Here is a 22709-nt window from a genome sequence, read left to right as displayed (position 1 = left end):
CTTTTTTTTATGGTATTTAAGTGCTAATTATGTTCCAGGCACTGCACTGAACACTGGGGTAGATACAAATTATTCATTGATTCATTCATTCAATAGTATTTATTAAGCACTTACTATGTTCAGAGCACTGTACTAAGCGCTTGGAATGTACAAATCGGCAACAGATAGAGACAGTACCTGCCCTTTGACGGGCTTACAGTTTAATTGGGGGAGACAGACAGACAAGAACAATGGCAATACATAGAGTCAAGGGGAAGAACATCTCAAAACAATGGCAAATAAATAGAATCAGGGTAATGTACATCTCATTAAACAAAATAAATAGGGTGATGCAGATATATCCAGTTGAGTGGACGAGTAATCAGGACATAGTCCATGTTCCCTGAGGGGTTCACAATTTAAATCCCCATTTTACAGATGAGGGAACTGAGGCACAGAGAGTGACTTGCCCAAGGTCACACAGCAGACAGGTGGCAGAGGTGAGGTTAGAACCCAGTTCTTTCTGACTCCCAGGTCCAAGCTCTTTTGACTAGGCTATGCTTTTTCAGAATTACCAAAAAACACGATTGTGGAGGGGAACAAATCTGCCCTCTTGTAGCCCTTAGGGGTTTGGCTCTTGGCACCTTGGTCTGACCCTTCCTAAACCCTGCCTACACCCATAACTCCGCCCACTGGCCCTTTCTCAGAGCCAGGAATGGATACAACTCACCCCGACCCCTGCCCCTCCCCAAGGAAGTCCAGCAACTCCTACAGCTGGCAGGGGGAGGGGCTGGCAACCAAATGCCTCTTTATGTCTGCAAGCCCTAATTAAATAAGAAGCCACTGAGAAGCAGTTTGGCCAAGTGGATAGAGCAGAGGGCCTGAAAGTCAGAGGACCTGGACTCCTGAATCAGTCACTTGCCTTGGGTAAGTCGCTTTACTTCCTCTGTGTTTCTTTTAACTTATCTGTAAAAAGGGGGATTAAGACTGTGAGTCCTAAGTGAGACGGGGCCTATGTCCAACTTGATTAACTTGTACCTGTTCTAGTGCTTAGGATAGTGCCTGGCACTTAAATACCATAAAAAGTGTTTCTTCATGCTAGATGACATCTTTCGTTCAGAGTCTAGGCTGCTATACCACTTCCCCCCTCTTCATCCTAAACCTTCAAGAAGAAGCCCTCTCCCTCAGCTGCTGATGAAAGTGTTTATAGTTGATTGGGTGGGGGAGCTGGAGAGAGTAGGAACATGGTTTCCCCTTGCTTGGTCTTGCTTGGGGAGGGGGAACTGATGCTCATGAAAGCCTTAGCTTCACAAGCTGTTGCCTGGGCAACCAGGTCCCCCTCATTTACTGTCCTGAGTCTTTGGACCATGTGGATGGAGGGGGCCAGGAGGAGGGGCTCTTTCTGAAAAACCTCTCCTGCCCAGACAGAATAGGGTTGGGGGGCAAGGTGGACAGGTTTGGGGCAGGAGTTGTCACTGTCACAGGTCCAGGCTGCTCCTGACCTTACTGGGAGTCCATTCTTCATAGCTGGGCAAGCTCAAGAAGCAGCATGGCCTAGTGGATAGAACATGGGCCTGGGAGCCAGAAGGATCTAGGTTCTTGTCCCAGGTTTGCCACTTGTCAGCTGTGTGACCTCAGACAAGTCACTTCACTTCTCTGTGCCTCAGTTACCTCATCTGTAAAAATGGGGATTAAGGCTGTAAAAATGTGGGACAAGTACTGCACCCAACCTGATTTTCTTGTACCTACCCCAAATAAATACCATTACTGGATTGATTACCCCCTGGCAGAAGCAGCGTGGCTCCGTGGAAAGAGCCCGGGCTTAGGAGTCAGAGGTCATGGGTTCTAATCCCGGCTCAGCTCCCTGTCATCTGAATAACTTGGGGCAAGTTACTTCACTTCTCGGTGCCTCAGTGACCTCATCTGTAAAAGGGGGATGAAGACTGTGAACCCCACGAGGGACAACCTTATTACCTTGTATCCACCCAGCGCTTAGAACAGTGCTTGGCCTATAGTAAGCGCTTAACAAATACCAAATTATTATTATTATTATTACTTGGTGCCTCAAGGACCTCATCTGGAAAAGGGGGATTATGTCTGTGAGCCTCACGTGGGCCAACCTGATTAACCTCTATCTACGCCAGCGCTTAGAACAGTGCTCGGCACATAGTAAGCGCTTAACAAATACTAACATTATTATTATTATTTATTATTATTATTAATTCCCTGGGAGAGAGGGGAGGGGGAGCCGGGCGGAGCCCAGAGGCTCTGGGGCCGTGGGAGGATTTGGGGAGCTGTGCTGCCCCCTGGTGGGAAAAAAAGGAAGTGGCGGGGCAAGCGGAGATCTTGGGATAATAATGTTGGTATTTGTTAAGCGCTTACTATGTGCAGAGCACTGTTCTAAGCGCTGGGGGAGACACAGGGGAATCAGGTTGTCCCACAGACCCCCCCCGTTGCCCAAAGGTTGCCCCAAACCGTTGCCCGTTCTCTTCCCTGCTCGCCCCCTCCCCTGCTCCACCTTATCCCCGCTCTCTTTCAAGCACCCTCTACCCTTCCTGCAGAAAGACCTTACAGGAAAATTCACTCATTCATTCGTATTTATTGAGCGCTTATATGTGCAGAGCACTGTACTAAGCGCTTGGAATGGACAATTCGGCCAAAGATAGAGACAATCCCTGCCCAATAACAGGCTCACGGTCTAAACGGGGGAGAGAAACAGCAAGTCAAACTTAGCCCCCAGCAACCAGGTACAGAGCTGTAATTTTATTTCTATTAATGTCTTTCTCCCCTTCTAGACGGTAAACTCGTTGTGGGAGGGGAGTGCGTCTGTTTATTGTTGTGTTGTACTCTCCCAAGCACCTAATACAGTGCTCTGCTCATAGTAAGCGCTCAATAACTATGAATGAAAACCAATCGTAGCAACTCCCCATCTCCCCACACACCCATAGTGGGTTACTATATATATATATATAAGTATTTAAGCGCTTACTATATGCAGAGCACTGTTTAAGCGCTGGGGTAGATACAGGCTAATCAGGTTGTCCCACGTGAGGCTCAGTCTTAATCCCCATTTAACAGATGAGGTCACTGAGGCCCAGAGAAGTGAAGTGACTTGCCCACAGTCCCACAGCTGACAGGTGGCAGTAGGAATTCGAACCCATGACCTTTGACTCCCAAGCCCATGCTCTTTCCACTGAGCCGCTGCTTATATGACCCCTGGAGGCAAATCCAGGGCTTAGAACAGAGCTTGGCATGTAGTAAGCACTTAACAAATACCATCATTATTATCCCTTGAGATATGCAGAAACACAGACTCACCCAAACCAATATGCAGGTACTCACACTGCCTGTATACTTGTTTTGCTTTTCTTTTTTATCTATCTCCCCGCTTCTAGACTGAGCCTGCTGGCTGGGTAGGGATTGTCTCTCTTTGTTGCTGAATTGTACTTTCCAAGAGCTTAGTACAGTGCTCTGCACATAGTAAGCGCTCAATAAATACTATTGAATGAATGAAAAAGCAGCATGGTGGGACAGGGACTATGTCCACCCTGATTTGCTTGTAGCTACCCCAGCGCTTAGAACAGTGTCTGGTCCCTTAGTAAGCGCTTACCAAATACCATCATGATTACTATTTTAACAAATACCATTAAAAAAAAAAGCGGAGCAGTGTGCGCAGTGCGCAGCCGCGCAGGGTCCGGGAGCGGGCGTGCGTGCCACCCCAGATTTATGGCTGCTGCGTGCTACTGGACATGCATATATATGCAAATATTCCTCTTTGCTGGGCCCAGGCTTGTTAGGAGGATGGAGGTGGGGAGGAGGAGAGGGGGTGGGGGTCTCCAGTTGACCCCCTCTTTCAGGGGCTCTTGGGCCAGAGGAGGCCACACTGTTATAATAATGATAATGATGGTATTGGTTAAGCACTTACTAGGTGCCAAGTGCTGTTCTAAGCGCTGGGGTGGATACAGGGTCATTAGGTGGTCCCACGTGGTGCTCACACTTTTAATCAGCGTGGCTCAGTGGAAAGAGCATGGGCTTTGGAGTCGGCTCATGAGTTTGAATCCCAGCTCTGCCACTTGTCGTCTGTGTGACTGTGGGCAAGTCACTTAACTTCTCTGTGCCTCAGTTCCCTCATCTGCAAATGGGGATTAAGACTGTGAGCCCCACGTGGGACAACCTAATTCCCGTGTCTACCCCAGCGCTTAGAACAGTGCTCGGCACATAGTAAGCGCTTAACAAATACCAACATTATTATTATTTATTTAATCCCCATTTAACAGATGAGGGAATTGAGGCACAGTGAAGTGACTTGTCCAAGGTCACAGCAGACACATGGCGAAGCTGGGATTAGAACTCACATCCTCTGACTCCCAAACCCGTGTTCTTTCCACTAAGCCACGTTGCTTCTCTGCATTATTTATATTGATGCCTGTCTCCTCCTATTATTAATTGGATTTATTCAGCACTTACTGGGTTCAAAGCACTGTACTAAGCGTTTGAGAGAGTACAATATACTATCAGCACGATACCTGCCCACAACGAGCTCTACACTATATGCATTCATTGACTGTCGTACTTACTGAGCTCTTATTGTGTCCTGGACACTGCATTAAGTGCTTGGGAAAGTACAATTCAGAAATGAAGAGAAACAATCCCAGCCCATCATGAGCTCACAGTCCAGACTGTCCACTCTAGACTGTGAACCCCTGGTGGGCAGGGATTGTCTCTCTTTGTTGCTAAATTGACCTTTCCAAGCGCTTAGTACAGTGCTGTGTGCACAGCAAGCACTCAATAAATTCAATTGAGTGAATGAATGAGCCCATTGAGCCTGTTTATTGTTGTCCATTCCAAGTGCCTAGTACAGTGCTCTGCCCAGATTAAGAGCTCAATAAATACTGCTGAATGAATGTTGTAGTGTCCTCTCCCAAGCGCTTAGGACAGGGCTCTGCGCAAAGCAAGCGCTCAGTAAACACGATTGAGTGAATGAATAAGCTCATTGAGCCTGTTTATTCCAAGCGCCTAGCACAGTGCTCTGCACATAGGGCTCAATAAATACTACTGAATAAATGAATGTTGTAGTGTCCTCTCCCAAGCGCTTAGGACAGCGCTCTGTGCACAGTAAGCGCTCAATAGATATGCATGAATGAGTGAATGAATGAATGAGTGTCTTCCTATCGCGTCCCCACCGCGATAAAGGGCACCGCACTAGCACGCATGCGCCTAAGGACACACGCGCTCACACGCACACACACACACAGACAGAAATACGTTCCCGCGCACGCGCACAAGCAGGCACTCGCACCTTGAGCTCAAGGAAAACCAGGATGGCTGGATCTAGGCCGGGGCGGAACGGAGCCCGCGAGCGCGGGATGAAGGACTCCCCCTGCTGGCCAGGCTCTCCGGGGGTCATCGCGGTCATCCCCCTGCCTTCCTGCCTCGAGCCAAGCAGAGGTTGAGAATAATAATGTTGGTATTTGTTAAGCGCTTACTATGTGCAGAGCACTGTTCTAAGCACTGGGATAGATACAGGATCATCAGGTTGTCCCACATGAGGCTCACAGTTAATCCCCATTTTACAGATGAAGTGACTTGCCCACAGTCACACAGCTGACAAATGGCACAGGTGAGAACCCCTGGCCAGCCCCAGTCAATCAGCCAGTGGCATTGGGAAGCAGCGTGGCTTAGGGGAAAGAGCCCGGGCTTGGGAGTCAGAGGACATGGGTTCAAATGCCGACTCTGCCACTTGTCTGTGTGACCTTGGGCAGGTTGCTTAACTTCTTTGTGCCTTATCTGTAAAATGGGGATTAAAACTGTGAGCCCCACATGGGAAAACCTGTTTACCTTGTATCCACCCCAGCACTTAGAACAGTGCTTGGCACATAGTAAGTGCTTAATAAATACTATGATTATTATTACCATTATTAATGCTTACTAACTGCAGAACACTATGCTAAGCACTTTCTATTTCCTCATCCATTTGGGAAGTCCTGCCTGTGATGTCACCCCTGAGTCTCCTGCTGCTGTTGGTTGTGAGCCAGGAATGTGACTGCTTATTGTTATATTATACTCTCCTAAGTGTTTAGGACAGTGCTCTGCACACAGGTGCTCAGTAAATATGATTGACACTCCTGGTCCCTGCAGAGGGCAGATCTGCTGTGTTCCATAGGAGGTGGGGAATGGGATGGGGGATAAATACTATTGAATGGAATGAATGAATGGGGGAGAGAGGACCCCAGTATTCATTTTTTTTTTAATGGTATTTGTTAAGCCCTTACCTTGTACCAGGCACTGTACTAAACGTTGGGGTAGATAAAAGGTTGGACACAGCCCATATCCCACATGGGGCTCACAGTCTTAATCGCATTTTAGAGACAGAGAAAGCAGAAGCCCAGAGACTTCAAAGCCTTATTGAAGGCACGTCTCCTCCAAGAGGCCTTCCCTGACTAAGTCCCCCCTTTCCTCTTCTCCCACTCCCTTCTGCGTTGTCCTGACTTGCTCCCTTTGTTCTTCCCCCCCTCCTCCCAACCCCACAGCACTTATGTATATACCTGTCATTTATTTATTTCTATTAATATCCGTCTCCCTTCTAGACTCTAAGCTCCATTTGGGCAGAGTTGTTTTCTACTCTTCCAAGCCCTTAGTGCAGGGCTCTGCACACAGTAAGCGCTCAATAAATACGATCGAATGAATGAAAGTTAAGTGACTTGCCTAAGGGCACAGAGCAGACAAGTGATGGAGCAGGGATGTACTTTGCATAGAGTAAGTGCTCGCGATTGATGGAATTAATTAATTCAATAGTATTCATTGAGCACTTACTATGTGCAGAGCACTGCACTAAGGGCTTGGAATGTACAATTCGGCAACAGATAGAGACAATCCCTGCCCAATGACGGGCTTACAGTCTAATCAATGAACCCAGCTCCCCCAACTCCCAGTTCCATGCTCTTTCCACTAGCGGAAGAGCCGATTTCTGGGCTCAGAACTTGGAGTCCAGGGACCCCTCCTCTCCTTCCAACCCCCCCATCCCCGGCTCTGGTCTCCGCTCCCCCTGACCCCCCAGCCTAGGCCCAGCACCAGCCTATTATCCCTAAAAACAGAGAAGCAGCGTGGCTCAGTGGAAAGAGTGCAGGCTGGGGAGTCAGAGGCCATGGGTTCAAATCCGACTCTGCAACTTGTCAGCTGAACTTCACTTGTCTGTGCCTCAGTTCCCTCAACTGTCAAATGGGGATTAAGACTGGGAACCCCACGTGGGACAAGCTGATCACCTTGGATCCTCCCCCAGCGTTTAGAACAGGGCTTGGCACATAGTAAGCGCTTAACATTATTATTAAAACCACCACAAGGCGTCGCCCTTGCGCCGCGGATGGCTGGAGTTGGAAGCAGAGGGGGAGGGGAGGGAGGTGTTCATTCATTCAATCGCATCAATCAAGACGGATGAATGAATGAATGATAGGTGTCGTGGGCTCAGTCGTGGGTGAGCGTGAAAACACGATTCCTAGCTTTACTTTGCCTTCTCCTTCCTCCGCACTCTCATCCCTGGGGCCTTTTATTTGGCATCTCTGACAAGCAGGCAAGCCTTTTCACTCATTCAATCGTATTTATTGAGCGCTTACTATGTGCCGAGCACTGTACTAAGCTCTTGGTTTAGCGGAAAGAGCCCTGGTTTGGGAGTCAGAGATCGTGGGTTCTAATCCCAGCTCCGCCCCTTGTCAGCTGTGTGACTTTGGGCAAGTCACCCGTACTCTGTGGCTCAGTTACCTCATCTGTAAAATGGGGATTAAACTGTGAGTCCCATGTGGGACAACCTGATTGCCTTGTATCTACCCTAGCGCTTAGAACAGTGTTTGGTACATATTAAGTGCTTAACAAATACCTTAATTATTATGATTGAAAAGTACAATTCAGCAATAAAGACACCATCCCTGCTCATACCAGGCTTACAGTCTAGAAAGGGGGAAATGGACATCAAAACAAGTAAACAGGCATCAATATAAATAGAATTATAAATATATGCACATCAAAACAAGTAAACAGGCATCCAATATAAATTTTAATGATAGATATGTACATATATACCCAAGTACCGTAGAGTGGGGAGAGGGGACAAGAGCAAAGTTCTCTTACTCTATTTTAAGAATAATTGTGTAAGCCCTTTGGGCAGGGAACGTAATGGTAAATAATAATACTAACTATTGTATTAAGCACTCACTATATGCCAAGCACTGTTCTAAGCATTGGGGTAGATACAAAGGAATCAGGTTGTCCCATGTGGGGCTCACAGTCTTCATCTCCATTTTCCAGATGAGAGAACTGAGGCATAGAGAAGTGAAGTGGCTTGCCCAAGGTCACAGAGCAGACAAGTGGCGGAGCTGGGATTAGAACCCACGTCCTCTGACTCCCAAGCCTGTGGTCTTTCCACTAAGCAACACTGCTTCTCGAAAGAGAGAGGGGTAGACTAAGACTGGCATGTCTGTGTGTGTGGTGGGGGGTATCCCAGGTTTCCCTCCCTGCTGTCCACACTGGGGCCCTGGACACCTGGATCTCTGCAGGGGGCAGGATCAGATCCTGCAGGATCAGGACAGAAGGAGCTTGGAAGGGGTTGGAAAGCCCCCTATCACTGGGAGTATGAGATCTGGGAGGGAGGGACTGATTGGGATAGGGTACTCAAACCAAGGCTGAGGGGGAATTGAGACTGTAAAGAAAAAGCCTGCAGGTGGTTTGCAGACACAGGTTTGCCAGAATAATTATAATTATGGTGCTTGTTAAGCACTTTGTGCCAAGCACTGTTCTGTTCGCTGGGGTAGGTACAGGTTAGTCAGGTTGGACACAGTCCCTGTCCCATAAAGCGCTCACAGACTTCATCCTCATTTTACAGATGAGGTAAGTGAGGCCCAGAGAAGTGAAATGACTTGCCCAAAGTCACACAGCAGACATGTGGCAGAGCTGGGATTAGAACCCAAGACCTTCTGACTTCCAGGCCCTTGCTCTGTCCACTAAGCCAAGCTGCTTCTCTCCAGAAGCAGGCCACCAGGTCAAAACCAAAAGGGAAAAGGACCTATCTCTCCCTGGGTAGAGGAAGAGGGTTACTCTCCCAAGACTGACCTCCTATAGTCCTCACCCTACCATTTGGGCCTCAGTATCCCACTCTGGACCAGAAGACACTAGGCAGGTGAGGCAATTAGGCAGCTTTGATGGTCACCCAGGCAACGGGTGGGCCCCACCTCACTCCTCCCTCTGGGTCCGAAGCCCACCCCCGGCCCCTCCAGTCTCCCCGATCTCCAACCCTCATCTAGCCCTGGGCTTTGCAATGGGCAGGATTGGAGGATCGGGCAGAAGAGCTAAGAGAGAGACCTCTACCAGGATGGGGCACCATTTGGCATGAGGAAGGGATTCCCCCAGATTCCGTAAGGGCCAAAGGCCAACCTTTCAACTCTGGATGCTGGGGGCAGGGCTGAGAGGAGGTGAGATGAGAAGCGTGGTCTAGTGGATAGAGCCCGGGCCTGGGAGACAGAAGGACCTAGGTTCTAATTCTGGCTCTGCTACTTATCTGCTGTGTGACCTTGCTGTGTCACGTCACTTCTCTGGGCCTCAGTTACCTCATCTGTCAAAGGGGAATTAAGACTGTGAGCCCCATGTGGGCAGAGACTGTGCCCATCCCAATTTGCTTGTATCTATCTTTGGTGCTTAGGAAAGTGCCTGGCATACAGTACTGAATAATAATAGTGGGATTTGTTATTATTAGAAGAGGGGCAACAGGGGGTCAGGGGTTTGGGGTAGGGATGATCCCAACCCAGCAGTTTTTGCCCCCTCCTGAGTTTCACATTCCCAGACACACCTGAAGCCCCAGGCCCAACTGGATGGCTGGGGGGAGATTGTGGCAGGCTAGGGGAAAGGGGAAAGGGCTCTGTTCTCTGTTCTGCTCCTCCGGCCCCATTTCCATCCCAGTCTGGCAATCCCTGGAGACTGGGAAAGTGGAGAAAAAGGAGGGGGCATATTTGTAGCCAGTTAACACTTGCGTGTGCATACACACACACACACACACAGTCACATACATGGCAAGATCCATACTCAGATGCACTTAGCCATGCATGGCAGACCCACACGCAGACCCACTCCTCTGTTCATTGTAGTACTGTCATAATAATACTAATCCTTATGATAATTAAGCGCTTACTCTGCGCGGGGATAGATCCAAGCAAATCGGATAGGACACAGTCCCTGTCCCGCGTGGGGCTCCCAGTCTCGATCCCCATTTGACAGTTGAGGTAACTGAGGCCCAAAGAAGGGAAGTGACTCGCCCGAGGTCACACAGCAGAGAGAGGGCGGGGATTAGAACCTTTTAACTCCCAGGTCTACGCCATGCTGCTCTCCCAAGCCCTTAGGACAGTGCTGGGCACACAGTAAGCGCTCAATAAGTACGATCGAATGAATGAACGAATGCCTGGATGAATGAATGACTGGCATAAACACAGACGCACCACCAAGGTCTGGCCAGCAGAGGGCAGTGCCTGCCCGTTGTCCCCGCTCCTTCCCCCTCCCGGCCCGGTCCGCGGGGAGCGAAGTGGCGCCCTCTGGTGGCTCACGGAGCAAGGCGCCTTCACCCTTAATAATAATAATAATAATAATGTTGCTATTTGTTAAGCGCTTACTATGTGCCGAGCACTGTTCTAAGCGCTGGGGTAGACATAGGGGAATCAGGTTGTCCCACGTGGGGCTCACAGTCTTAATCCCCATTTTACAGATGAGGGAACTGAGGCACAGAGAAGTTAAGTGACTTGCCCACAGTCACACAGCCGACAAGTGGCAGAGCTGGGATTCGAACTCATGAGCCCTGACTCCAAAGCCCGTGCTCTTTCCACTGAGCCATGCTGCACCCTTCCCGTATTGCAGATGCTGCCGGTGGGTGGAGGTATTTATTGAGCGCCTACTGTCTGCAAAGCACTGTACTAAGCGCTTGGGAGAGTACAATATACAGACACATTCCTGCCCATAACAAGCTCGCTGTCTAGACGGATATCAAGATAAATAAATTGCAGATATGCCAGGCACTGCACTAAACAGTGGGGTAGATACAAGCTAATAATAATAATACAAAAATATACCACTACTAATAATGATTATGGTATTTGCTAAATGCCTGTTATATGTCTGGCACTGTACTAAGCGCTGGGGTGGATACAAGCAAATCGGGCTAGATACAGTCCCTGTCCCACGTGGGGCTCACGGTCAGTCTCCATTTTATAGGCGAGATGACTGAGGCACCAGAAAGAGAAATGACTTGCCCAGAAGACAATTGTAAAAACCAGCATTGGAACCCAGGTCCCCTGACTCTCAGGTCCATGCTCTTTCCATTAGGCCACGCTGCTTCATCAGGGTGGTTGATTAGGGTGACGGGGTGAGCCGCCCCGAGAGGGGAACCCCTTCACCCCCCCCAAACGCGGCACGCAGTCCTTCTAGATCTCTGCCCAGCCCCCAACATCCCACCCCAGGGAACCACGTCCAGCCCCCTCCCATTTCCTCTGTCCCACCTCCGGCTTCTCACCTTTGATCTCTAATGGAGTCTAAGCAAGGACCCTAGGGGTGTAAGGGGGTGGGGGGCGGGAGGGCTGGTCAGCCCTCCCTCCCCCCACCTCCCTACCGCCCACCTCCATCTCCTGCTTCGCTCCTCCGCACCTTTGCCTCGGGGTGCGGCTGTTCGTTCGGGAGTGGAGTGGTTGATAGGAATCGCGTGTTGAAAACCAGATCGTAAATCACCGTGAGTGACAGCAGTCCCAACCTGGAAATCCCCTCCCTCCCTCAGGCCCTCAGGCTGCGTTTTCTGCTGTGCCTCAGCCTCCGGGACTCAGGAGTCCTGGCCTGCCCAGCCCAGCCTCCTTTACACCCACCCCAGCTCCCGTTTCCATCCTGGCGTCCCTCTCCTCCACACTTCCTAATTCCCCTTCCCCTCCAAGGCCCCTCTCCAGCCCACACGGCAATAATGGGCCACCAGACAGGTAATGGTGCTGAGTGAATTCATTATTATTATTGCTGTTGTTATAATAATTAATCAGGCCTTTGAGCAGGAGGCCTTGTGCACTGAAGAGCCGGTGGAAGGGTGGGCTGGTCACATCTGGACACATCTGGATCCCTGGCATCAACCCCTCCCCCGCGTGTATGTGTGTGTGTGTTTTGGGGGTGGGGGATCGGAAGGACCGCAGAAGCCCCCACGTTCTTGGACTCCTGGGGACCCCCAGGGGTGGATGCATTCCAAGCACTTAGTACAGTGCTCTGCACATAGTAAACACTCAATAACTACTATTGAATGAATGATGCTGATGCCACAGTCCTTTTGCCCAACTGGTAGGGGGCAAGGAAAGAGGGCAAGACTCAGGGGGGAGAGGTGTCACCTCCCCCCTTTGCCATTACCCATCTTCCTCCTAATCATAATTATGGTATTTGTTAAGCACTTACTATGTGCCAGGCACCATACTAAGTGCTGGAAAGGTTGCAAATCAAGTGGGTTAGACACAGTCCCTGCCCCACGTAGGGCTCATGGTCTCAATCCCCATTTTACAGATGAGGAAACTGGGGCCCAGAGAAGTGAAGCGACTTGCCCAAGGTCACACAGCAGACAATGGGAGGAGTGGGATTAGGACCCAGGTCCTTATGACTCCCAGGCTCCACCTCTGTCCAATATGCCATGCTCCTCTCCTCCATTCACCATCGCAGAAGTTAGAGCCAAGTTTGGGGGGCAGAGACAGGTGACTGTCACTTTGGTTCACAATCGTTTTCACTTCCTGGGGAACTTGGTTTTGCATCTTATTTATTTTTCGTTGTTGTGGGAGAGTCCCTTTGGCCAGTCGGTCCTTGCACATGGCCCAGTTGGCTCTGCCCATCCCCTTGGGTCAACTCTGCCTTAGACCAGTCCCCCTCCAGGGTCCATCCCAGCAGTCTCTGCCACCTTAGTACTTATGGACCCCCAACCGCCCGGCATGGCCTAGTGGAAAGAGCACACTGGCCTGGGAGTCAGAAAGTCATGGGTTCTAATTCTGGCTCCACCACTTGTCTGCTGGGTGACCTTGGGCAAGTCACTTGATATCTCTGTGCCTCAGTTCCCTCATCTATGAAATGGGGATCGAGACTGTGAGCCCCATGTGGGAGAGGGACTGTGTCCAACCTGATTTGCTTATATCCACCCCAGCACTGACACATAGTAAGTGCTTATCAAATACCATTGTTATTATTACTATTATTATTACCATTGTTTAATTGTCCTTAGGTTTCACCCCATCCATGGTTTGTAAACAATTCCAGGGAGTCCCAGATGGTCTCAAGAGGTTCCAGGTGGCCCCACTTTCTCAGCTGGTTTCTGTGGTTGACCATGGGTGTGGTTGGCTTCGCTGACTATCCGCCGTGTTCTAGGTCGAGGGTCAGTGTTCTTCTTTTCCACATGGCCGGCCTCACCCCAGTACCCAGTTGTCAGGCTGCCCGGCTGTGAGTGAGAGGTTAGATTTTTTCGGCCTATGGTTCAATCTCTTCCCGCCCCCCTCCTCTCCATTCCTGCAGCCGCCATGCTGATCCAGGCACTCGTCCCATCCCGACCGAGCGACTGCCCCAGTCTCCCTCTGCCCCCCCCAGCCTCCAGCCTCTGCCCTCTCCAGACCAAACTTCACTTTCAGCATACATCTCCCCACTTTTCAGAAACCTCCAAAGGGTGCCCATTCATTCCTTTCCCCATTAAGCGGAAACTCTTGACCTATGGTTATAATGGGCTCTATCAGCTTTCTCCCCGCAACTTATCCTCTCTCCCCTCCCACTGTACCCCAGCTCACACTCTTCATTCTTCTCAAGCCAAACTCTTCAGTAAGCCTCCTCCTCCTCTTTTGTACTGTAAACTCTAATAATAACAGTAATAACTATGGTATTTAAGTATTTAAGTGCTTACTATGTGCCAAGCACTGTAATAATAATAATAATAATGGTATTTGTTAAATGCTTACTATGTGCAAAGCACTGTTCTAAGCGCGGGGGCGGGGGTGGGGGGTGAGGATGGGATACAAGGTTATCAGGTTGTTCCACATGGGGCTCACAGTCTTCATCCCCATTTTACAGACTGAGGCCCAGAGAAGTGAAGTGACTTGCCTAAGGTCACACAGCTGACAGGTGGTGGAGGCGGGATTAGAACCCACGACCTCTGACTCCCAAGCCCGGCCTCTTTCCACTAAGCCATGCTGCTTCCCTAAGTGCTGTGGTGGGCACAAGCAAATCAGGTTGGACACAGTTCCTGTCCCACGTGGGGCTCACAGTCTCAATCCCCATTTTGCAGATGAGGTAACTGAGGCCCGGAGAAGTGACTTGCCCAAGGTCACCCAGCAGACATGTGGTGCAGCTGGGATTAGAACCCATGACCTATCTCCCAGGCCCAAGCTCTCTCAACTACACCATGCTGCTTCTCTAGCTCGTGCCCTCCCCCTTCACATCCAATAGACTGCTCTATCCAACCTTCAAACCCTGCTGAAATCACAACTCCTCCAGGAGGCCTTCCCTGATTCATCTCTCCTCCCCCCACCCTAATTTTACCTCTTTGCCACTTCAGCAAACTGTGTACTCAACCCTGTCTATTGCTCTCAGGTCCATATCTTTACGCTCTATTGCTTCCTTCTTCCTGTAATTCATTTTACTGTCCGTCTTCCCCATTTGGCTATAAGCACCGTGAGGGCAGGGATCAAGTATATTAACTCTTTTGTACTTTCCCAAGTTCTCAGTGCAGTGCCCAATGCAGAGTAAGTGGCCAATAAATAGTACTAATTGATTGTTTCTGGGGCTGCATTTTAGGAGTGAGGGCCAGGGGCTAGGGGACTGGAAGCTGGTCCTGGTCTTTGAAGGGGGCATCTTGGTGGTCAGGAGCTAGGGGATTCTGGTCTGTGGAGGGGGTGGGAGTCAAGCAGGACAGTCAGGGGTTGGGGTTGGGAGGCTGGACCTGGGGCTCCTAATAATAGTAATAATTATGGTATTTGTTAAGTGCTTAACTAAGTGCCAAGCACTGTTCTAAGCACCGGGGTACATTCAAGGTAAGCAGGTTGTCCCACGTGGGGCTCACAGTCTTAATCCCCTTTTTACAGATGAGGTAACTGAGGCACAGAGAAGTTAAGTGGCTTGCCCAAGGTCACCCAGAAGATAGTTGTTAGAGCCAGGATTAGAACCCACTTCCTCTGACCCCCAAGCCTGTGCTCTTTCCACTAAGCCAGGCTGCGGAGACAGGTCAGAGGCTAGGATTGGGGGTCTGGACCTAGGGATGGTGGGGAATCAAGGTGGTCAGAGGCTGAGGGTGGGGGGCTAGACCCGGGGATCTGGTCTGTGGCCGGGGGTGGGGGGAAGGACACAGGATCCTGGTCCGTGGTGGAGGTGGGGCCGGGGGCTGGAGCAGGATTCGAGGGTCCCTGATGGGGCTGAGGGTGGAGAATTATGAGTCCGCTAAGACCTGCGCTTCCCCAGACCCTCCGACCAGAGACTGTCCAGGCCCGGGGTGGGGGGTGGGGGGATGCAGCCCCAGGTCCTGGCGGGGGAGATAAACCCAGAGCACAAAACAGACCTGCTTGTTTAGAATTCCAGGGAGCCAGCAGCCTCTGGTTCAGAGCTGGGGGTGAGGGTCTGGAGGGTCTGGGGGGGATGTTAGGGGGAGACCTCCCAATGCGTGGGAGGGCTGAGGCGGGCTGCAGCCTGACACCTGGGAAAGAGGGATCCTCCGACCTCCTTGGGTCTGAAGATCTCCAAACACTTCACCCAACCTGTCCAGGCCCCTGCCTCCGGGCAGGCCGGCCCTTCCCAGAGTTCCCAGGCCCCTCCTTCCTCTAACCACTATCAGTCCGTCCTCCCGGGCCCCGGGAGCTTCTGTCCCCAACCCCCAGCCCCCTGGCCAGAGGAATGAGGCAGTGATACATAACTTGCTTTCTCTCCAGACCCTCTTAAAATTTCCAGGAATCTCCCCTTCCCCTCCCCCCGGGGGGGGAGTTATTTGGATTCTGCATCTATCCAAAAGTCCCCGTCCCCCCCACCCCCATCCTTCCTTCCACCATTCTTTCCCAGCTCCCCAAGATCTCAAAGCACTCAGGTCCAAACTGTTGGAGGGCCTTGACTTGCTGGAGGGGTGCCCCGATTGTCACCCCACCCTGAGCTCGAGTCTACCCTCCACCCCTCCTGCTACCCCGGATCTCCCTTCCCAGCCGGAGGGATAAACTGAGGAAAGGGTGTGTGTGTGGAGGGGGAGGTGAGGGGAGGAGGGGAAGGGAAAGAGCATGGGGGGGCAGAAGGGAAAATCCAGGGGTCCCCCCGGATTTGAAAGGTGCCGTCTTGTATTCGTCCACGGGAGGGAGCTCTGAGCAAACCCAGGCCCTAGAAAATAATGTTGGTATTTGTTAAGCGCTTACTATGTGCAGAGCACTGTTCTAAGCGCTGGGGTAGATACAGGGTAAAGTGTGGGAGGGGGCGCCCCGGACGGGGCCTGACCAAAGGGGCAGGGCCTAAGGGGTGGGATCCAGGCCTTCCAGTCCAGGACCCCGTCTGGCTTCTCTTTCCTCTTCTCCCTGGACCCAGGAGTCCCCCTCCCCACCTCTCCCCCTCCCCCCAATTTTCTCCTCCCCAGGGGTCCAGACCAGAGAGGAAGGTCCCGAGAAGGGGTGAGGGGGTGGGGGGTCAGGTCTGCATCCCCAGGACCTGGTCGGCCCTTCCCCCTTCCCCCTCGCGGCTCCCCCGGGGTCCAGATTCCTTAGGGGGCGGGGGCTGAGCGGAGCCGGAGAAAGAGACCCCCATAAAAGCCCACGGGGCGAAGCTATAAAACGCTCCACGTTTTCCGGCCGCCGGAGTGTCCGATAACATCTCTGGTTCAAAGTGAGCAGCGTCGCCCTCCCTCCCTTTCTATTTTGTGGGGGCGGGACGGAGGTGGGGGGGAGTGGGGGTCCAAGATGGTTATCAGCGATTCCCAAACCCGCCCCCCGCCCTCCCGGGGGGCTGTTAAAGGGACAGGGCTGATGGTTTTATAACCGGGGTGGGAGGGAGGGGGCGAGGAGGCTTTGGTGACGATACCTCCTCCCTCCAAGCCCCCCAAGACTGGGGAAGAGCTCTGTCTGCGTTTTTTTTGGGGGGGGGGGGGTCGACAAGCCGTTTCCGCAGCCCCCTAGTTCCCCAAAGACACCACCAGAGGGCGCTTGGGGGTCACTGGAAGTCAATCCCCCCTCCCCTTTTTCCTCTAGGGGTCATCGTGTCCAATCCCCTGCCTTCGTGTAGGATCCGTGAAGACCCGGCTCCCTTCCCCTTCCCACCCCCATTTCTGAGTCTCCCGAACTGGGACTATCAAGGAAAATTTGTTTGGCAGTCTAACCTCCATTCCTCTCAATGCGAGGGATGACAGGCAAGCGTGGGAGTGGGGAGGAGGCGGGGGACTGAATGAATAAATGAATGAGTCCCATCTCCCGGTCCCCAGAGCCTGATGAAAGGGATCCCGGTGCGGCCCCTTGTTCTGCCCCTTGTCAGCTGTGTGACTGTGGGCAAGTCACTTCACTTCTCTGTGCCTCAGTTCCCTCATCTGTAAAATGGGGGTGAAGACTGTGAGCCTCACAACCTCATTCCCCTGTATCTACCCCAGCACTTAGAACAGTGCTCTGCACGCAGTAAGCGCCTAACAAATACCAACATTATTATTCTTCACTTCTCAGGGCCTCAGTTACCTCATCTGGAAAAGGGGGACAAAGAGTGTGAGCCCCATGTGGGACAGGGACTGTGGCCAACCTACGTAACTTGTATCTACCAAGCGCTTAGAACAGTATTTGACCCATAGTGAGCGCTTAACAAGTATTATTATTATTATTATTATTATTCTTTCAAAACCAGGCCGGCCCAGTGGGCCCCCCGGGGGCCTCCCCGAAATGGCCAGCAGGGGGCAGCAGGAGCCCGGCCTGGAAGACCGGGCGGGCCAAGGGAGGGAGGAGGGATTGTCACAGAGTCACAACCTTGACGGAGGTTGTAGGGGGGATACGGAGCTGGGATCTTGTGTGGAAGAGATGGGTCTGTATGTGTGTGTGCATGAATCCCATACGATCCCCCCTTCCAGCATCTCCTACTGTCAGGAGTCCTTCTTGCAGTCTAACCTTCATCCCTCCAGCTGCAGCTTCCACCCGCTTATCCCAGTTCTGCTCCTGGAAAGATGGAGCCTGCTTAAGAGTCGGGGACCTTGGTTCCAATCCCGGATTTTTTCTGCCGAATGACTTTAACTTAATTTAAATTACACTTCACGACTGTAAGCAGCGTGTAATGGAGAAGTCGTGCGGCTTAGTGGAAAGAGCCCGGGCTTGGGGGTCAGAGGTCGTGGGTTCTAATCCCGGATCTGCCACCTATCAGCTGGATGACTTTGGGCAAGTCACTTAACATCTCTGTGCCTCAGTTACCTCATCTGTAAAATGGGGATGAAGACTGTGAGCCCCACATAGGACAACGTAATTACCTTATATCTACCCCTGTGCTTAGAACAGTGCTTGGCACATAGTAAGCGCTTACCAAATACCATCATCATCATTAACAATTAAGTGTTAACACTTAATTTAAGGTCAAAAAATGTCTCAGGTGCCTCGGTACAATGGGGATTCTATACTCATTTCCCTCCCCTTTAGGCTGCCAGCCTCATATTAGGCAGGGATGGTATCCATCCTGATTATCTTGTATCTACCCCACAGTAGATAGAAGTAGATACATAGTAAGCATTTAGTAAATGCCATAATTATTGTTATTAGTATCTTTATTTTCCAGATACAGCCTTCCCTCTCCCACCTTGGCCGTCACTTGGGATCTCAAACGACATTCAGCCTGGGTGTTGAGGAAGAGAGAACTGGGGTGAAAGGTAAGTGGAAAGGGAGGCAAAGAGGAGTTCTCTGCTGCCTCTGGGGGACCCCCAATGGACAATTTATTGATATATTTGGGTTTTAATAATAATAATAATTATGGTATTTGTTAGGCACTTACTATGTGCCAAGGACTGTTTTCAGCACTGGCATAGATACAAGTTAATCAGGTTGATCACATGACATTGGAGAGTCAGAAGGACATGGGTTCTAATCCCAGCTCTGCCACTTGTCTGCTATGTGACCTTGGGCAAGTCACTTAATGTCCCTGATAACCTCAGTTATCTCATCTGTAAAATGGGGATTGATTGTGAGCCCCATGTAGAACAGGGACTATGTCCAACCTGATTGGGCTGTATCTTCCCCAGTGCTTAGAACGGTCTTTGACACATAGTAAGTTTTTAACAAATACCATCAATTTTTTCCCACAGTCCCAATCCTCATTTTACAGATGAGGCAACTGAGGCCCAGAGAAGTTATGTGACTTGCCCAAGGTCACAAAGCAGACATGTGGTGGAGCTGGAATTAGAACCCAGGTCATCTGACTTCCAGGCCCATACTCTTTCCACTAGGCCACATTGCTTCTAGTCCTGGATCTGCCACTTGTCTGCTGTGTGACCATGTGCAATTGACTTAACTTCTCTGTGCCTCAGGTACCTCATTTGAAAAATGGGGATTAAGACTATGAGCCTCATCTGGGATATGTGCTGTGTCCAACTCGATCACCTTGTATCTAGGCCAGTGCTTCGTACAATACCTGGCACATAGTAAGTCCTTAACAAATTATTGTTATTAAGTGCCATCAAGTTGTTTCTGATTCATAGTGACTCCATGGATATACTTTAACCAAGTGCAAAGAGAAGCAGAGTGGCCGGAAAGAGCATGGGCCCGGAGTTGGAGGATCTGGGTTCTAATCCTGGCTCCACCTTCTGTCTGGCTGTGTGTCTTTGGGCAAGTCACTTAACTTCTCTGTGCCTCAGTTCCTTCATCTGCAAAATAGAGATTCAGTACCTGTTCTCTCTTTCCTACTTTAGACTGTGAGTCCCATGTGGGACCTGATCATCTTGTATCTACCTCAGAATTTAGTACAGTGCTTGGGTCAGAATAAGCGCTTAACACATATCATTATTTATCATTATCATCATCATCATTATAATATTATTATAATTATATAATAATAATAATGATAATAGAGTTGCTAGACCCAATCTCTAGGGTGGAGTTGGGCTGCTGAATAGAAGGGAAAGCTGGAAGTTGGAAGCTCTGGTGGGTGCTCCAACCCCCCATCCCTTCCTCCCAGAAGATTTCCCCCCTTCCCTTGGCCATGACCCCCTGCCTCTCCTCCTGCCCAGCATTTACTCTTTGCAGAAGATCGTACTAAGTACTTGGGAGAGTGCAATACAACAGAATTGGTGGCCACATTTCCTGACCACAAGGAGCTTGCAGTCTAGTGCGGGAGGCAGACATTAAAATAAATTACAGATATGGATGTAAGTGCTGTGGGTCTGAGGTAGGATGAATATCAAGGGCTTGCAGGGTACAAATACAAGAGTAAGTGAGATGCAGGAGGGGGAGGGAATAGAAGAAATGAGGATTTAGTCAGGCTAGACCACTTGAAGAAGATGTGCTCTTAAAAAGCCTTGGAAGGTCGGGAGAGTGATGATCTGTGTGAAGGAGTGAAGGGGGCGGGAGTTCCAGGGCAGAGGGAGGATGTGGGCAAGGGGTCGGCAGTGAGATAGATGAGATTGAGGGGCGGTGAGTAGGTTGGCATTAGAAGAGCAAAGTGCGGCGGGCTGGGTTACAGTAGGAAATTGGCCAGGTAAAGTTGGAGGGGGTGAGGTGATTGAGTGCTTCAGAGATGATGGTAAGGAGTTTCTGTTTGATTTGGAGGTGGATGGGCAACCAGTGGAGGTTCTTGAGGAGTGGTGAAACATGGACTGAACGTTTTTGTAGAAAAATGATCCGGGCAACAGAGTGAAGTATGACCTAGAGTAGGGAGGGCCAGGAGACAGGGAGATCAGCAAGGAGGCTGATGCAGTAATCAAGGCAGAGTAGGATAAATGCTTGGATCAGCATAGTATCAGGTTGGAAGGAGAGGAAAGGGCGGATTCTAGCGATGTTGTGAAGGTTGAACTGACAGGATTTGGTGACATTTAATATGTGGGTTGAATGAGAGAGATGAGTTGAGGATAATGCCAAGGTTATGGGCTTGTGAGACAGGGAGGATGGTGGTGCTGTTTACAGTGATGGGAAGGTCAGAGGGAGGGCAAATATGGGTGGGAAGGTAAGGAGTCCTGTTCTGGACATGTTAAGTACGAAAGTCAGTGGGACATCCAAGTAGAGGTGTCCTGAAGCAGGAGGAAATGTGAGACTGCAGAGAAGGAGAGAGGTCTGGGCTGGAGAAGTAAATTTGGGAATCATCCACGTAGAGATGGTAGTTAAAGCCATGGGGAATGAATGAGTTCTCCAAAGGAGTGGGTATAGATAAAGAATAGAAGGGGATCCAGAACTGAACCTTAAGGGACTCTCACAGTTGGGGATGGGAGGCAGAGGCAGAGAACACAAAAAAGACTGAAAATGAGTGGCCAGAGAAAAAGGAGGAGGATCAGGAGAGGACAATGTTTGTGAAGTCTAGGATAGAGAATGTTTCCAGAAGAAAAAACACTGCCACAGTGTTATAGGCAACCGAGAGGCCGAGGAGGATTAGGATGGAGTAGTGGTTGTTGGAGTTGGCAAGAGGGAGATAATTTGTAACCTTTGAGAGGGCTGTTTCTGTGGAGTGAGCACAGGGGACAGAATTCAGATTGGAGAGGGTCAAGGAGAGAGAATTGGAGGAGAGGAATTTGAGACAGTGGCTGTAATTTGGTCAAGGAGTTTGGAGAGGAATGGTAGGAGGGAAATGGGGTGATAACTGGTCAGAGCTGTGGGGTCTAGAAAGGGTTTTTTTTAGGATAGAGTAGACATGGACATGTTTGAAAGCAGTGGGGAAGAAGCCATTGGAGAGGGGACAGTTAAAGATGGAGGTTAGGGAGGGAAGAAGGAAGGGGGCAAGTGTTTTGATGAGGTGCAAGGGGATGGGGTCAGAGGTTCAGGTGGAGGGTTAGATTTTGAAAGGAGGTGGGAGATGTCTTGAGATACTGCTGAGAAAGATGGGAGAGTCAAAGAGCATGCAGAAGGAGGGAGGAACCGGAGAGGAGCAAGGGAGTCTCTAGGGAGATCACGCCTGATGGTTTCAACTTTATCAACAAAGTACATTGTCCCAGTAATTATGGGGAAAAAATGGAGGGATGGGGTACAAGGGGTTTGAGGAGAGAGCTAGAAGTCTGAAACAACTCACACAGGCAATGGGCATTGGAGTTAATAAGAACGGAGAAATAATGTAGTCAGATGGAGGAGAGGGCAGGGTTAAAGCAGGGGAAGATGAAGTTGAGATAGACGAGGGCAGTCTGGATTTCCATCAGCAGTACTCCACAACTTGTGCACTGAAGTTGAAGGAGCCTGCCGTGGAAGTGATCCAGAGTTGTGGGTGAGGGGTACGAGATCGACGAAGATACAAAGGAATGAGGGAATTGAGTCCAGCGGAGAGGGTTTTGTTGAGGGTGTCAATTTTTGTGCCTCGAGTGAAGGTAGCTTGGATTTGGAAACCATATGGAGTGTGATGACTTTTGCAATTTGGATCAGGTCAAAAGAGGCCTCCAATCTCTGTAGAGGAACAGGACAGATTTGGGGGAGGGGGTGTGAGGGAGACAAGGCAGGTGAAGAGTCGGAGACAGGGATTTCAGAGTTGGTGAGGATGGAGATTGTACAGTGACTAGAGATGAGGAGATTTAGCATGTGTCCAAGTTGGTGAACGGGCGAGGTGGG

General features: G+C 50.5%; 1 protein-coding gene across 1 annotated transcript in view; it reads left to right on the top strand.

The window, feature by feature from the left end:
* Positions 1–793: 793 nt before the first annotated feature.
* SMUG1 (single-strand-selective monofunctional uracil-DNA glycosylase 1) overlaps positions 794–22709 on the top strand; it is a 41853-nt gene continuing 19937 nt past the window's right edge. Inside the window, exons 1-2 of the mRNA XM_029072666.2 lie at positions 794–906; positions 18754–18844. The gene's annotated coding sequence lies outside the window, so the exon portion shown is untranslated. The remainder of the gene's footprint in view (positions 907–18753; positions 18845–22709) is intronic.

This window comes from Ornithorhynchus anatinus, chromosome 10, assembly GCF_004115215.2.
Source record: "Ornithorhynchus anatinus isolate Pmale09 chromosome 10, mOrnAna1.pri.v4, whole genome shotgun sequence".
In the NCBI taxonomy this organism is placed as follows: domain Eukaryota; kingdom Metazoa; phylum Chordata; class Mammalia; order Monotremata; family Ornithorhynchidae; genus Ornithorhynchus; species Ornithorhynchus anatinus.
This window is presented reverse-complemented; position numbering and strand designations above follow the sequence as displayed.